This window comes from Bubalus kerabau, chromosome 11, assembly GCF_029407905.1.
Source record: "Bubalus kerabau isolate K-KA32 ecotype Philippines breed swamp buffalo chromosome 11, PCC_UOA_SB_1v2, whole genome shotgun sequence".
In the NCBI taxonomy this organism is placed as follows: domain Eukaryota; kingdom Metazoa; phylum Chordata; class Mammalia; order Artiodactyla; family Bovidae; genus Bubalus; species Bubalus kerabau.
Genome location: NC_073634.1, coordinates 59331459 through 59348326, shown reverse-complemented (window position 1 = coordinate 59348326; position 16868 = coordinate 59331459). Strand labels below are relative to the sequence as shown.

The 16868-nt window shown below is 40.4% G+C and overlaps 1 pseudogene; it reads right to left on the bottom strand.

The window, feature by feature from the left end:
• Positions 1–13346: 13346 nt before the first annotated feature.
• LOC129623820 (SAFB-like transcription modulator) lies at positions 13347–16120 on the bottom strand (annotated as a pseudogene).
• Between the last annotated feature and the right edge of the window lie 748 nt (positions 16121–16868).

Genomic DNA, 16868 nt, shown 5'->3' with positions numbered 1-16868 from the left:
AGAGAAAATTGACTAGTGAGGCAGAGTCGGCTCTTGTTAAAGTGGATGACGCTTTAAATGATCAGTTAATTAGGATTTGTATTACCAGAGGATGAGATTTAATTATTCTCACCACAGAGCATACACCTACAAGATGCTTGTGGGAATTTAGAAAGATGATAACAATAACCCTGTATACGAGATAGCAAAAGAGACACTGATGTATAGAACAGTCTTTTGGACTCTGTGGGAAAGGGAGAAGGTGGGATGATTTGGGAGAATGGCATTGAAACATGTATAATATCATATATGAAACAAGTCTCCTGTTCAGGTTCGATGCACAATACTGGATGCTTGAGGCTGGTGCACTGGGACAACCCAGAGGGATGGTACGGGGAGGGAGGAGGGAGGAGAGTTCAGGATGGGGAACACGTGTACACTTGTGGCAGATTCATGTTGATACATGGCAAAACCAATACAATGTTGTAAAGTTAAAAAGTAAAAAAAAGAAAAAAGAAGGCCCGTTGGAATGGTTTCATCTACCAGTGACCCCAATAAAAATAGTTTTGTCTTATCCCAGCTTGGTGGCATAATTAATTATAAAAGGTAGAAAAAGAAGTGTGGAACTTTTTGGAAAAGAAAGAGCAAATATAGTGATTCCATTCAATAAGGATCAACTACAATTTCTTTTATAAAATAGTGATGATTGGCAAGTTGCCCTGATAGATTTCAGGGGTCAAATTTTGTTTCATTTGCTATAAGCCCCCTTTTGCATTTTTTGAAAATACATCCAGTAATTTTTCCAAAGAAATTTTCTTTCCAATCTTTGAAAGGGGCAATTTTAGTTTTCACAGGTGGTTCCTCTAATGGTAAAGCAGTCACAATTATTAATGGAAAATCCCATGTTCAGGTAACTGAAGAGACATCTGCCCAGGGGGCTGAGTTACAAGCAGTTATTTGGGCTTTTCAACATTTAAGAGACCATACCTTCAATCTTTTGACTGACTTCTGATATATTCTAGGGTTGTTTTCTCATATTGAGACTGCTAATATTCTGGAAAATAAAACTACCATCTTCTCCTTGTTATCTGATTTACAGAAGGAGATTAAACATAGAGATAAGAAATATTTTGTGGAACATATTAGAGCTCATTCCGGCTTGCCCAGCCCTTTGCATGAAGGAAATGCTTTGGCAGATGCATTAACTAAAGTAATTGCTTTAAACTTACATAAAAAGATTAACAAGGCCAAAAATTCTCACAAAATTCACCATCAAAATGCAGCTGGTTTAAGGTATGAATTTCATATCCCTAGGGAAGTAGCTAGACAAATAGTTAAGTTATGTCCAAATTGCCCAATATTTAATCCATCTCTACCATTAGGAGTAAATCCCAGAGGCCTTAGGCCTAATGCTCTCTGGCAAATGGACATAACTCATATCCCAGCCTTTGGAAAACTGTCCTTTGTGCATGTTACTGTGGCTACCTTTTCTCATGTTATTATAGCCTCTGCTAGATCAGGTAAAGCAGCAAAAGATGTAATTCAGCACTTGTTTCAGTGCTTTTCCCAAATAGGACTCCCTGAACAGATAAAAACAGATAATGCTCCAGCTTATACTTCTGCTGCTTTTAAGAGATTTTGTCAGCAACTTTCCATAGTACATCAACAGGAATACCTTATAGTCCCCAAGGCCAAGCCATAGTGGAAAGGGCACACCAGACTTTTAAAAATCAGATCAATAAATTAAGGCAGGGAGAATTTAAGTATTCCTCTCCACATCATGTTCTACACCATGCTTTATTTGTAATTAATCATTTAAACGTGGACACACAGGGGCAGACTGCAATGATGAGACACTGGATTCCTGAAGGGGCTACAACTCAGCCCCTGGTTAAGTGGAAAGACTTCCTTACCGGAAAGTGGAAAGGGCCAGATGTGCTGTTAACTTGCGGGACAGGGTATGCTTGTGTGTTTCCACAGGATTCCACTTCTCCTGTTTGGATTCCTGACAGACTGATTCCACATGTCCAGTCCCATGAGACCTCCAGGATCACAAGACCCCAAAGGTCACTGAGATCCCTGGGGTCCTGGGGTCCGGGACCAAGGAAAGATGGGGAGACCAGAAGCTCATCGAGTCCAGACCTAAGGGACCCAAGGAGAAGCCGAAGGGCAAGTGACCCTTCACCTGAGGCTTCACTGCTAGTACATTGCTTCAGGCACCTGGCATTTCAGGAGAGACATGCTGATAGAGTCCAACCGTATTCTGCTCCACCTCATCACCGTCATCGTACTCAAACAACTACCTGCAGCACAGTGCCAACTTGGGGCCAGCTGAAACATCTCGCTCAGCAGGCTGAAGAATTAATAGAAAGGGGGAGACATGAGGCCATGCCTATGGTAATGTTTATGGCTATGCTTGCTGTGTTGGCTTGTCAGCTGAGGCCCTCCAGTGCAGAAAAAGTTCATTGGGCCTATTTGCCTAATCCACCTTCTTTTCAGCCTGTTGATTGGATGAATGAGCCCATTCGTGTTTTTGTTAATGATACTCATCTTTTGGGCAGGGCTTCCATCTATCCCAATAATGCTAAAACAGTGGTCAGCCCTTCCTTCAATTTTTCAGGCGTGTCCATTTATCCACCTGTTTGCTTTGCCATATCTTCCTCTTTACAAGGATCAGCTCCAGTTCTGAATGGATGTGTTAGCATTTCCTTGAAAGGCATGCTTACTGATCCTCCGAGAAGCAAAGGCAAGAGAGACTTTTGGTCTTTACAGCTTCTGATGCCAGGGGCACAAGAAAGACTATTTGATGCCATAAAACAGGCAGCCCCTCATTTAAAGGACTTTCAAAGCTGTGCACTCCCCACTCCAGATTCTGATGAACAAGGACTGCAGGCCTGGGAAAGCATAAGCAGAACTTCTGGCTTTCCTCATTGGAAAGAATGCTTGTATGCCATAAGGTTACCTATTCCCATTGATACCACCAGACATTTTCTGACCAAATGGGGGTGCCCCTATCATTCGGATAAATGATTGAACTTGATTTTTAAAAAACCTTTTAGATCTATATGAAATTATTCATTTATCCCTTATCCTTTAGCAATTATTAGGTGGCATGTTAATGGATGGGTTCCTCCTTCAATGAGTTTCGATGGAAACTCCTTCAGTGAGTTTCGATGGAGCCTGTTCTATTGGCTGCTATAGCACCTGTGATTTTACACAGACCTTTAAATGAACAAAGATATATTGTACAAGCCTGCGTACATTCTCCCTATGCCTTTTTGCTGGACAGAAATCAGAGTGATTTGGAAGTTTTTGAAGGAGAAACTGTTTACAATGTTGTGTGTGTGAATTTTTTTATATCAAATTGTGTTGATAGGAATGATTATAATAATTATAAGGCTATGATGATTGTAAAACAACCACCATATTTGAAGATTCCTTCAAATATGAGGGAAAATTAGAGGGGCAATGGTTTGATGATTATGCATTGAAAGTTTTATATGAATTTAATGGCTTGATTTCTCGACCTAAGAGATTCATTGCAGCTCTGATTGTAGGAATAACTGCCTTGATTGCCATAATTGCTTCAGTTACGGTTTCTGCTATTGCCCTGTCAAAAGAAGTGCATACTGCATCATTTGTCGATCAGCTGTCCAAAAATGTCTCTGTAGTTCTACACAGGAAATTATAGATAAGAAAATAGAAAATAAGGTCAATGCTTTAGAAGAAGCAGTCATGCTTATGGGGCAAGAAATTACAAATTTAAGAATTAAGTTGTCTTTAAGGTGCCATGCTGAATTTAAATGGATGTGCATTACCCCTCTACAAGTGAATGAGTCCATACATTCTTGGGAATGCATTAAGAATCATATTTTAGGCATCTGGAGTCATTCAGATTTTAGTATTGATATTTCTAAGTTACATCAGGATATTCAGAATTTGAAGCAGGCAGAGTCTGACTTTTCCTCTCAATGGCTTTCTAATTCCCTTTTTGAAAATCTAGAGGGGTATCTTTCCCATGGATCCTTTTCTACAATAATGATTAATGCGGCTATGTGCTTAAGCCTATTAGTTCTGATTTGTGTAATAGCCCCGTGCCTTTACAGAATACTCAACCAAAGTGTTTCTGTTCTATCTACTGAGTTTCATACTTATGCTCTAAAAAAATAAAAAAGGGGGAGATGTTGGGAGCCACATTAGGCATTACTGACAAAATGGAGGCACGGCCCCAATTCCCTCTCCTTGTCCTGCAGGCACGGACCCGGGATGAAGGAGTTAGGCCTTGTGATTCTAACTTGTTTTTTCCTTTCCTTGCTGAGTTGACTGAAAGGAATATTAAGGTGCTTATTGTTCTTGAGAGGAGCATGAGAAGGCACAAAGCCTTCTTCAGTTGTGCTCAGAGAATAATTCATAAAGTTAATCATTGACATTTGTTCAAGGATCTTTACAAAAGAGTGTTCCAGGATGCGCACGTAGGCTGCAGCTTGAGACCATGGGAAGGATTGTTATCTGAAACTTATTTGTGAGGGAAATGTTTATGGCAAAGGAGTTTGCTGAATTTAGGGCTTAGGAATAATTAAAAATAGTTAGAAGCTAAAGATTTAAGGAATGTTGTAATGTTAGCATATTATACTATAGCTTATAGAGATTAGGAATTTTACAGATATTAATAGCTAGAAGCCTTTTTAAGAGATAGTGAGCTCAGGATACTAGGGGCAAACAGGATTTAGAAAGATAAGAAATAAACTGAGGGTTGTGGTATGCAGCCTAGACATAAGCATGAGTTACAATGTAATCACGACTTAAAGTAAACACAATTCTGAGAGAACCGCTGAAGCAGAAACTCTGCTTGAAGGGCAACAATGATTTATGCAGACAATAAGTCTGCGTGAGGGGAAATTGAAAATGTCAAACCTCTGACCTAATGCTTTTGTAAAAGTATAAAAGAGAGTCTAAAGCTTGAAATAAACATGCAGCCCAAAAAAACTAAGTGAGAGGCTGCATCATTACTCACCGACACTGTCCATCCCTTCAGGCTGATTCCCTGGCTGCTGGAGCTGGACTCTGACACTAGAGTCTATGTGGTCACAAAGAGCTGGACATGACTGAGTGACTGAACTGACTGAATGCAAGAAGACAAAGTGGTTGACTAAGCTGTGTGCTGTGCTTAATCGCTCAGGCGTGTCTGATTCTTTGGGATCCCATGGACTGTAGCCCTGGACTGCAGTCCACCAGGCCTCTCTGTCCATAGGGATTTTCCAGGCATGAATACTAGAGTAGTTTGCCATGCCCTCCCCCAGAGGATCTTCCCAACTCAAGATTCAAACCCCATTCTCCTGCGTTGCAGGCAGATTCTTTACCATCTGAGACACCAGGGTTGGCTGAGGAGGACTTTACAAATAGCTGAGAAAGGAAGAGAAGAAAAAGGCAAAGGAGAAAAGGAAAGATATACCCAACTGAACGAAGAGTTCCAGAGAATTACAAGAAGAAATAAAATAGCTTTAAGTAAACAATCCAAAGAAATAGAGGAAACCAATAGAATGGGAAAGACTAGAGATCTCCAAGAAAATTGGAAATAACAAAGGAACATTTCTTGCAAAGGTGGGCACAATAAATGACAGAAACAGTAAGGAACTAAAAGAAGCAGAAGAGATTAAGAAGAGGTGGCAAGAATACACAGAAGAACTATACAAAAAAGCTCTTAATGACCCAGATAACCATGATGATGTGGTCACCCACCTAGAGCCAGACAATCTGGAGTGTGAAGTCAAATGGGCCTTAGGAAGCATTACTACCAACAAAGCTAGTGGAGGTGATGGAATTCCAGCTGAGCTATTTTAAATCCTAAAAGAAGATACTGTTAAAGTTCTACACTCAATATGTGAGCAAATTTGGAAAATAGCAGTGGCTGTAGGACAGGAAAAGGTCAGTTTTCATTCTAAGTCCAAAGAAGAGCAATGCCAAATAATGTTCAAACTACCATACAATTGCACTTATTTCACATGCTAGCAAGGTAATGCTCAAAATCCTTCAAGCTAAGCTTCAACAGTAGGTGAACCAAGAACTTCCAGATGTACCAGCTGGATTCAGAAAAGGCAGAGGAACCAAACGGCCAATATCCTTCAGATCATAGAAAAAGCAAGAGAATTCCAGAAAAGCATCTATTTATACTTCATTGAACACAGTCTCTACTGTGTGGATCACAACAAACTGTGAAGAATTCTTAAAGAAATGGGAATACCAGACTACCTTATCCATCTCCTGAGAAACTTACATGAAGGGCAAGAAAAAGCTGTTAGAACCTTACATGGAACAATGGACTGGTTCAAAACTGGGAAAATAGTGTATCAAGGCTGTATGTTGTCACCCATCTTATTTAACTTACTTATATGCAGAATATATCATGCAAAATGCCAGACTGAATGAATCATTAACTAGACTCAAGATTTTCAGGAGAAATACCAACAACTGCAGATATGCAGATGAAATCACTTTAGCGGCAGAAAGCAAAGAGGAACTAAAGAGCCTTTTGATGAAGGTAAAAGAGAGTGAAAAAGCTGGCTTAAAACTCAAGATTCAAAAAACCTTCACCCTGCTCCTCTTCTACCCTATGTCACTGACAAAGTGTCTCATGGCCACTTCACACTGATGCACCATCTCCCGACTCCTCACAATAACCTGCAGGAATTTCCCTTGGGTAACACTGACTTCTTATGACTTACTTATAGTTCTTATTTGAAAAGTGACTTGGCAAATCTGCTGAGTATGCTATTGCAGCTCCTTTTGTCTTTGAGGCAGCACCTTTACCTATGGCTACTTAAGCACAATGTGGTCAACTTATTGTTATTGTTTTGTGTTAATAAATATAGCCTTAAGGTCCAATAATTCACTTTAAAATACTTGTGCCATTTAAGTAATTTGACAGAGTTGAAGAAGCTAATTGCAATATTTTAATGGAGACAGTAGAAGAACAGTGTTAGCAAATATATGTCACCTCTTTAAATCTAGCAGGGGAGCAGGAAGGAGGGTGGAATCAGAAGCTGAAAATTTAAAGCAGGTAAAACATACCTGAAAAAAGATATAACCAAGTTTCCAAAACATATAGTAATTCTAGAAATTGGTATTAGGAGCTCGAACCTAGCACGCAATTAATACATGCTACCTAAAATCTTTATTGGAATGTTTGTTTAACATATTAAATTTGCTTCCACTACAAGTTTTAGCTGCATTTTTATTTCGACTGATCTGATCTGATCTGATAAAAGAAATTCCAACGACTAGTACTATAGAAAATCAAAACTACAGTCTATACCCAGTTTGAGCATATTTTGTTTTTTCAAATCATTGTATTTTAATTATGACATCTTCCTCTTCCTCTGGAAAATAAGTTGCAAATCCCATTTTAATATGAATATCCATAATTATTGCTTTAATAATTATTAAATAATTATATATTTGGTCTGAACAAAATCAGAGTTTCAAATCTTGGGAGTATTCAAGATTGTGAAATGCTACCTTTCCAATGCAAACCTTTAAAAGAGAAAGACACTCCTTTGTAACTCTGGTCTAGAGGGTAGAACTGGGCTTCCTTGTGACTCAGACAGTAAAGAATATTCCTGAAGTGTGGGAGACCTAGGTTCAACACCTGGGCTGGGAAGATCCCCTGGAGGAGGTATGGCAACCCACTCCAGTATTCTTGCCTAGAGAAGCCCATGGACAGAGGAGCCTGGCAGGCTACAGTCCATGGGGGTCTCAAAGAGTTGGACATGACTCGGCAACTTAAGCACTGCACAGCACATTTCAGAACAATAAACTGAATTATACCCTCTTCCATTGGCTTGTGCTGCTAAGTCACTTCAGTCGTGTCCGACTCTGTGTGACCCCATAGATGGCAGCCCACCAGGCTCCCTCGTCCCTGGAGCTCTCCTGGAGTGGGTTGCCATTTCCTTCTCCAATGCATGAAAGTGAAAAGTGAAAGGGAAGTCACTCAATCTTGTCCGACTCTTTGCAACGCTGTGGACTGCAGCCTACCAGGCTCCTCCTTCCATGGGATTTTCCAGGCAAGAGTACTGGAGTGGGGTGCCATAGCCTTCTCCTAGTACTTATACCGATAGTAGGCATGCTTTGGTAGTGGCTCGTGATTTTGGAATGTTGTAGAAGCAGTGTGACTTCCTTACTTCCAGCAGAAATAAAATTTAAAACACCCTTTGCATTCATTAATTGGGATTCCTGGATGGCACTAGAGGTCAAGAACCCGCCTGCCAATGCAGGAGACATAAGAGATGAAGATTCAATCCCTGCGTTGGGAAGATTCCCTGAGTTGGGAAGATTCCCTGAGCTGGGAAGATTCCCTGGAGTGGGGCACAGCAACCACTCAAGTATTCTTGCCTGGAGAATCCCATGGAAAGAGGAATCCATAAGGTCGCAAAGAGTTGGACATGACTGAAGTAACTTAGCATGCATGCACACATGCGCATGAACTACTAAGTGTAATAGTTTTACCTGCTGCTTTGCCTATTATTAAGATTCTGGGGAATTCTATATTTTATTCTCTGGAAGCTAAGGAAAATCACCTTACTCATATTTCCACAAGAAGTGATTCCCTTAAAGGGGCTGCTGCTGCTGCTAAGTCATTTCAGTCGTGTCCAACTCTGTGCGACCCCATAGACAGCAGCCCACCAGACTCCCCTATCCCTGGGATTCTCCAGGCAAGAACACTGGAGTGGGTTGCCATTTCCTTCTCCAATACATGAAAGTAAAAAGTGAAAGTGAAGTCACTCAGTCGTGTCTGACCCTCAGCGACCCCACGGACTGCAGTCCTCCAGGCTCCTCCATCCATGGGATTTTCCAGGCAAGAGTACTGGAGTGGGGTGCCATTGCCCTCTCCGTTAAAGGGGCTAACAGTAACCAAACCTCTGTAATGGTCCAAAAGGATATTTTTCCAAATGACAACTCAGAAAAACTAGCTAGATAGGCCAAAAATTACCTCAGGAAAGGAAAAACAAGATTGAAAATTCAAGAGTTGCTGGTTTAAAAAAAAATGGAAAACTCTGGTTTGGACCAAGTAACAACCCACTCCTACCAGAGACTAAAATCGCTACCACTCACCAATGTACATGTATTAAACCATTGTTCTACTAACAAAATCATAGCATTCATCAATCATTATTCATCAGAAACTTCACAAGGCGATAAAATACCTACCTCACTTGTCCCTCTTGTGAGAAATACAAGCCAGGGAAGCCTGTTCTCACTGCTCCTAGACATATCAAACTGGTTAATAAACCATTCAAGATCGGGAAAATGGATTTTGAACATCTTTTCATGTGCTTTTGGGCCATCTATTGGTTTTCTTTGGAGAAGTATCTATTTAGATCTTCCACTCATTTCTTGATTGTGTTACTTGTTTTCTTTCTTTCTTTCTTTTTTCTTTTTGAGTTGCATGAGCTGTTTGTCTATTTTGGAGATTAATTCCTTATTAGTTGTTTTGTTTGCAAATATTTTCCCCTTCTGAGTGTTGTCTTTTTGTTTTGCTTATGGTTTCCTCTGCTGTGCAAAAGCTTTTAAGTTTAATTAAATCCCATTTGTTTATTCTTGTTTTTATTTTCTTACTCAAATCAAAAGGATTTTACTGCAATTTATGTTCAAGAGTGATCTGCTTATATTTTCCTCAAAGAGTTTCTGGCCTTACACTTAGGCCTGTAATCCATTTTGATTCTATTTCTGTGTGTAGTATTAGGGACTGTTCTAATTTCATTCTTTTACATATATTTGTCCAGTTTTTCCAGCACCATTTTTTGAATAAAATGTCTTTTCTCCATTATATAGTCATAGCTCCTTTGTCATATAAAAATTACTAATAATTAGAGAAGTGGGAATCAACCAAAACTTCAATGAGGTTTCACCTCACACTGGTCAAAATGTCCATCACCAAAAAAACTACAAACAATAAATGCTGAAGAGGGCATGGAAAAAAAGGGATTCCTCCTACACTGCAGGCTGGAATGTTAATTGGTATAGCCACTATGGAGAACTATATGGAAGTTCCTTAAAAATTAAAAATAGAACTACCATATGACCCAACAATCACATTCCTGAGCATATACTCAGCGGAAGCCATAATTCAAAAAGACATATGCACCACTTTGTTCATTGCAGCTCTATTTACAATATCCAGGGCATGGAAGCAACCTAAATGTCCATCAACAGAGGAATTGATAAAGAAGATGTCAACAGACTAGTACTCAGTCATTGAAAAAAACAGAATGCCATTTGTAGCAGCATGGATGGACTTAGAGATTGTCATACTGAATGAAGTAAGACAGACATAAAGACAAATATCTTTTGATATTGTTAATATGTGGAATCTAAAAAAAGGATACAGTTCAGTTCAGTTCAGTCACAGTCATGTCTGACTCTTTGCAACCCCATGAACCACAGCACACCAGGCCCTGCATCCATCACCAACTCCCAGAGTTCACCCAAAATCATGTCCATTGAGTCGGTGAAGCCATCCAACGATCTCATCCTCTGTTGTCTCCTTCTCCTCCTGCCCTCAATCTTTCCCAGCATCAGGGTCTTTTCAAATGAGTCAGTTCTTCATATCAGGTGGCCAAAGTAATGGTGTTTCAGCTTCAATATCAGTCCTTCCAATGAACACCCAGGACTGATCTCCTATAGGATGGACTGGTTGGATCTTCTTGCAGTCCAAGGGACTCTCAAGAGTCTTCTCCAACACCACAGTTCAAAAGCATCAATTCTTCTGTGCTCAGTTTTCTTTACAATCCAACTCTCACATCCATACATGACTACTGGAAAAACCATACATAGCTTTGACTAGACGGACCTTTGTTGTCAAAGTAATGTCTCTGCTTTTTAATATGCTGTCTAGGTTGGTCATAACTTTCCTTCCAAGGAGTACGCATCTTTTAATTTCATGGCTGCAGTCACCATCTGCAGTGATTTTGGAGCCAAGAAAAATAAAGTCAGCCACTGTTTCCACTGTTTCCCCATCTATTTCCCATGAAGTGATGGGACCAGATGTGATGATCTTCGTTTTCTGAATGTTGAGCTTTAAGCCAACTATTCCACTCTCCTCTCTCACTTTTATCAAGAGGCTCTTTAGTTCTTTTCACTTGCTGCCATAAGGGTGGTGTCATCTGCATATTTGAGGTTATTGATATTTCTCCTGGCAATCTTGATTCCAGCTTGTGCTTCTTCCAACCCAGCCTTTCTCATGATGTACTCTGCATATAAGTTAAATAAGCAGGGTGACAATATACAACCTTGACGTACTCCTTTTCCTATTTGAAAACAGTATGTCATTCCATGTCAAGTTCTAACTGTTGCTTCCTGACCTGCATATAGGTTTCTCAAGAGTCAGGTCAGGTAGTCTGGTATTCCCATCTCTTTCAGGATTTTCCACAGTTTATTATGATTCATACAGTCAAAGGCTTTGGCATAGTCAACAAAGCAGAAATAAATGTTTTTCTGGAACTCTATTGCTATTTCCATGATCCAGCAGATGTTGGCAATTTGATCTCTGGTTCCTCTGCCTTTTCTAAAACCAGCTTGAACATCTTGAAGTTCACAGTTCACATACTGCTGAAGCCTGGCTTGGAGAATTTTGAGCATTACTTTACTAGCATGTGAGTTGAGTGCAATTGTGCAGTAGTTTGAGCATTCTTTGGCATTGTCTTTCTTTGGGATCAGAATGAAAACTGACCTTTTCCAGTCCTGTGGCCACTGCTGAGTTTTCCAGATTTACTGGCATGTTGAATGCAGCACTGTCACAGCATCATCTTTCAGGATTTGGAATAGCTCAACTGGAATTCCATCACCTCCACTAGCTTTGTTCATAGTGATGCTTTCTAAGGCCCACTTGACTTCACATTCCAGAATGTCTGGCTCTAGGTCAGTGATCACACCATCGTGATTATCTGGGTCGTGAAGATCTTTTTTGCATAGTTCTTCCATGTATTCTTGCCACCTCTTCTTAATATCTTCTGCTTCTGTTAGGTCCATACCATTTCTGTCCTTTATTGAGCCCATCTTTGCATGAAATGTTCCCTTGGTATCTCTAATTTTCTTGAAGAGATCTCCAGCCTTTCCATTCTGTTGTTTTCCTCTATTTCTTTGCATTAATCGCTGAGGAAGTCTTTCTGATCTCTCTTTGCTATTCTTTGGAACTCTGCATTCAAATCGATATATCTTTCCCTTTTCTTCTTTTCTTTTTGGTTCCCTTCTGTTCACAGCTGTTTGTAAGTCCTCCTCAGACAGCCATTTTGCTTTTTTGCATTTCTTTTTCTCTGGGATGGTCTTGATTCCTTTCTCCTGTACAATGTCATGAACCTTCATCCATAGTTCATCAGGCACTCTGTCTATAAAATCTAGTCCCTTAAATCTTTTTCCCACTTCCACTGTATAGTCATAAGGTTTTTGATTTAGTTCATACCTGAATGATCTAGTGGTTTTCTCCAGTTTCTTCAATTTCAGTCTGAATTTGGCAATAAAGAGTTCATGATCTGAGCCACAGTCAGCTCCCAGTCTTGGTTTTGCTGACTGTATAGAGCTTCTCCATCTTTGGCTGCAAAGAATGTAATCAATCTGATTTCGGCATTGGCCATCTGGTGATATCCATGTGTAGAGTCTTCTCTTATGTTGTTGGAAGAGAGTGTTTGCTATGACCAATGTGTTCTCTTTTCAGACTCTATTAGCCTTTGCCCTGCTTCTTTGCATACTCCAAGGCCAAATTTGCCTGTTATTCCAGGTGTTTCTTGATTTCCTACTCTTGCATTCCAGTCCCCTATAATGAAAAGGATATATTTGGGGGGTGTTAGTTCTAGAAGGTCTTGTAGGTCTTCATAGAACCATTCAACTTCAGCTTCTTCAGCGTTACTGGTCGGGGCATATTCTTGGATTACCGTGATATTGAATGGTTTGCCTTGGAAACAAACAGAAATCATTCTGTCTTTTTTTTTTTTTTTCCAGGTGTGGATTTTTATTTTCACAAAGAGACAACAATGCCTTCCCACATACAAGTATTTATAAAACCCAACTGATTCACCAATCTAGAACCTGGGTTTTTGTTTTTTGTTTTTCCACTTCTCAACATAGTTGGGAATATGGAAACATTAATACCAACACAATTCCCAGAGATGGAATTTATCCATCAAACAGTGCAGATTACCTAAAAGTGCACTTACCTGCACAACTCAGTCTAAGAACCTCAGTGATACAAATCTCATGGCCAAGGTTTCATTAATCTATTTGGTTTCATACCATGCAAACCTGAACAAGTGTGCTGCTACACTAAACTGAAAATCAGTTTTCATTTTACAATTAAAAAGGTTCTCAACGCTTTAGCAACTATACAGAATATGAAGGTTTATTTCAAAAAAGAGTACATTTCTTAAAACCAGGATACACAGATGCACTTAATGTAACAGTACCTTCTGCAAAAATAGGTTACATAATACTCAGAAATGCAAGGAACAATCTTATTTTCTAAAAATTAAACAGCAGACTTCTTAAGCTTAAACAGCCTTCAAAATGGAGGCTGAAAATTCTTGTTGATAAGAAGTAACTCTAGAGCCTGACACCACAGAGCTAATGCTGCAAATTAAACCAGTACCACACACCTGCAAACTACTCTTTATGTTCACACAGTGTTAAACAAAATGGTTTTGATTCCTATCCTTTCCAATGTGTCTTGGTGCTTCAAGAAAAAAAGTTGAATGATACACAAAACTATTAAAAGTTACAATGGAACTATTTAAACATCTTCTCCAAAATTGAGAAAAGCAATCATGTTAAATTTTAAAAAAAGAGAAAAAGGAAAAGTCTGACAACTCTCAAGCAAGTCAGAGGTCCTCTTCATAAGTAGTCAAGTAAAGTTTATAGGAGATTTCAATAAATTATCTTGAAACCATGGCAGCAAGTAATTTTCAGAATCGTCGTGGAGGTACACCCTTAAATGGCTTAAATCCGGAGCCACTTCCTCTTGGCATGGAATTGCCACTGATTTGTACAGTTCTATTAATTGGGGATGCATTACTCTTATGTTGCGTTATCATGCCTGCTCCTGTCCGGCCATCACCCATTCGCCTTGTAGCATGATAGCCAGGCCCTTGAGTAGGTGGACCATGCCATTCTTTCCTTGGTCCACTTGTGTCCCGTCCATGGCGTTCAACTACATGTCGTTCTTCAGGATAGTGCTGTGCTCCACTCTCTCGGTCGGTGATTACTCCTCTGTCTCCCTCCCTGTTTCCATAGCCAGAAGCATTACTTCGAGTCCCAGGAGGAGCCCCTCTTACACTGTGCCCTGATACTTCTCTCCCAGATCGTTCTGGCCTTTCAACTCTTGTTTCCCGTTTGTCAGTGGACATGCCTCCTTCAGCCTTCCAGGAGGTTGGTCTAGATGGATTGGGCCCTCCTTCTCGAGGATGTCTAGGGTGGGTGGTATCAGGTCTGTCATGAATGATCACTGTTCTCCTCTCATCTCATTCTCCTCGTCTGTCTGTTTCTCGAAGTTCGTTTCTTAGTGGTGGAGGCTCGTTTCTTCTGGAATCACTGAAATTTTTGGGATACCTTTCAAAACCTAGATCTTCTCTTCGGGCAGAAGGACGTGGTTTTTTCCCTTCACTTTGACCAACAAAACGTTCTCTCCTATCAAAAGATGAAGACGGAATTGATGAACTCAGGAAACCTGCCCCTCTCTCGGTGGTCAAAGTCATTAAATCTATTCTGTTGCCGAGAGTAGTCAGATCCATGGCCAAATCGTGCATCTGTATCTAGAGACAACTTTTTATTTTCGCTGCAGTAAGGATCATCCCGCCTATGATCTACATCACGTGGGCGTTTCAAAGAATTCCTTTTTTCTTGTTCATAACGAAGTTGCTGCTGTTGCCTTCTCAGTTCCTCTCGTTCTCGAGCAATACGTTCAGCTTCCTTACGACGTTCCTGTTCAATACGAATGCGTTCCCTTTCCAAGCGTTCGCGTTCCATTCTCGCTCTCTCTAGTTTTTGCCTTTCAATTTCTAGGCGCGCTCTCTCTCTCTCTCTGTAAGCGTTCCCGTTCTTCCCGTTCACGAATTATTCGAATGCGTTCTCACTCTCGACGCTCTCTTTCTGCAATCTCTCTTCATCTTCGAAGATCCATTGCTCGCGCAATTTTTCAAAACGAACTAAATGTTCTCTCAACCTTTGTTCCTTCATCTTTTCAAAAGGCAAGATGTCTTTCCTCCTGTAGTCTTTGTCCCTTTTTTTATCTAAGCTAGCCCTCTCCTTTTCCATGCTTCTTCCATGAATTTTCTCCTATCTTCCTCTTCTTGATGGCCTACAATGATCGCCTTTAGTTTGGTCTAGTATTACCATATGTCCTGGACTCTTTGAACTTATTCGTTTCTTCACTTTTTTTAATCGATTCTGAAGTCTGGCCACTTGATCCATTATCATTCTTCTCATCTTTACCTTCTGTTTTCTTAGCATCCTTGCCTTCTTTTTTTTTCAGTTTTCTCAGACAACCTTTTCTCTTCTTTTTTGACCGAGGCTTGTGTCTTTTTCAACAGAAATTAGCTGTCCATGCAGCTCAGTGCGATGAAGATGTGCAATACATCTGGACACCTCTGTGCTTGAAGACATAGCACTTGGCCCCAGGACTTCGAGCATTTGTGACTACTTTTGCACTCAGAACCTTTCCATATTTGCCAAAGAGGTTCTTCAAATCAGCAGCTTTGGTATTAGAGGAAAGTCCACTAACCCAGATATTTTTAATTGAGCTTCCACTGCTACCACTAGCACTAATTGTACTTCCTTTGTCATCTTTGGATGATGTCTTGCTGTCTTTAGATTCCTTTGAAGAGCTTTCTCATTTTCTTCTTCCTCAGCATCCTTTGCCTTTGGTTGGTTTCTTGTTTGGAGTATCAGTTGAAACAGTTAATTCAATATTATCTGGATTGCCTCCTTCCTCTTCAATAGCCTGCTTGAGTCTGGAAACGAGCGCAGTCTTGACTCTGGTGATATCCAGGTTCCGCCGTTTCAGCTCGGACTTGAGATCGATGACCCGCAGATCGGTGATCTTTTTACCTTCTGCCTGACCTGCGGAGGCCGAGGCTGCCACAGCACCGGTAGCGGCAGCCATTCCATTCTGTCATTTTTGAGATTGCATCCAAGTACTGTATTTTGGACTCTTTTGTTGACTATGATGGCTACTCCATTTCTTCTAAGGGGTTCCTGCCCACAGTAGTAGATACAAGGATCATCGGAGTTAAATTCACCCATTCCAGTCCATCTTAGTTCGCTGATTCCTAGAATATCGATGTTCACTCATGTCATCTCCTGTTTGACCACTTCCAATTTGCCTTATTCATGGACCTAACATTCCAGTTTCCTAGGAAATATTGGTCTTTACAGCATCAAACCTTGTTTCTATCACCAGTCACATCCACAACTGGGTGTTGTTTTTGCTTTGGCTCCATCCCTTCATTCTTTCTGGAGTTATTTCCTCACTGATCTCCAGTAGCATATTGGGCACCTACCGACCTGGGGAGTTCATCTTCAGTGTCCTATCTTTTTGCCTTTTCATACTGTACATGGGGTTCTCAAGGCAAGAATACTGAAGTGGTTTGCCATTTCCTTCTCCAGTGGACCACATTCTGTCAGACCTCTCCACCATGACCCATCCGCCTTGGGTGGAAAAAAAAAAAAGAGGGGGTACAAAGGAACTTATTTACAAAACAGAAGTAGAGTCACAGATGTATAAAACAAGCTTATGGCTACCAGGGTGTGGGGAAAGAGTAAATTGAGAGATTGGGTTGACATATACAGATATAAAATAGATAACTAGTAAGAACCTGCTGTATAGCACAGAAAACTCTACTCAATACTCT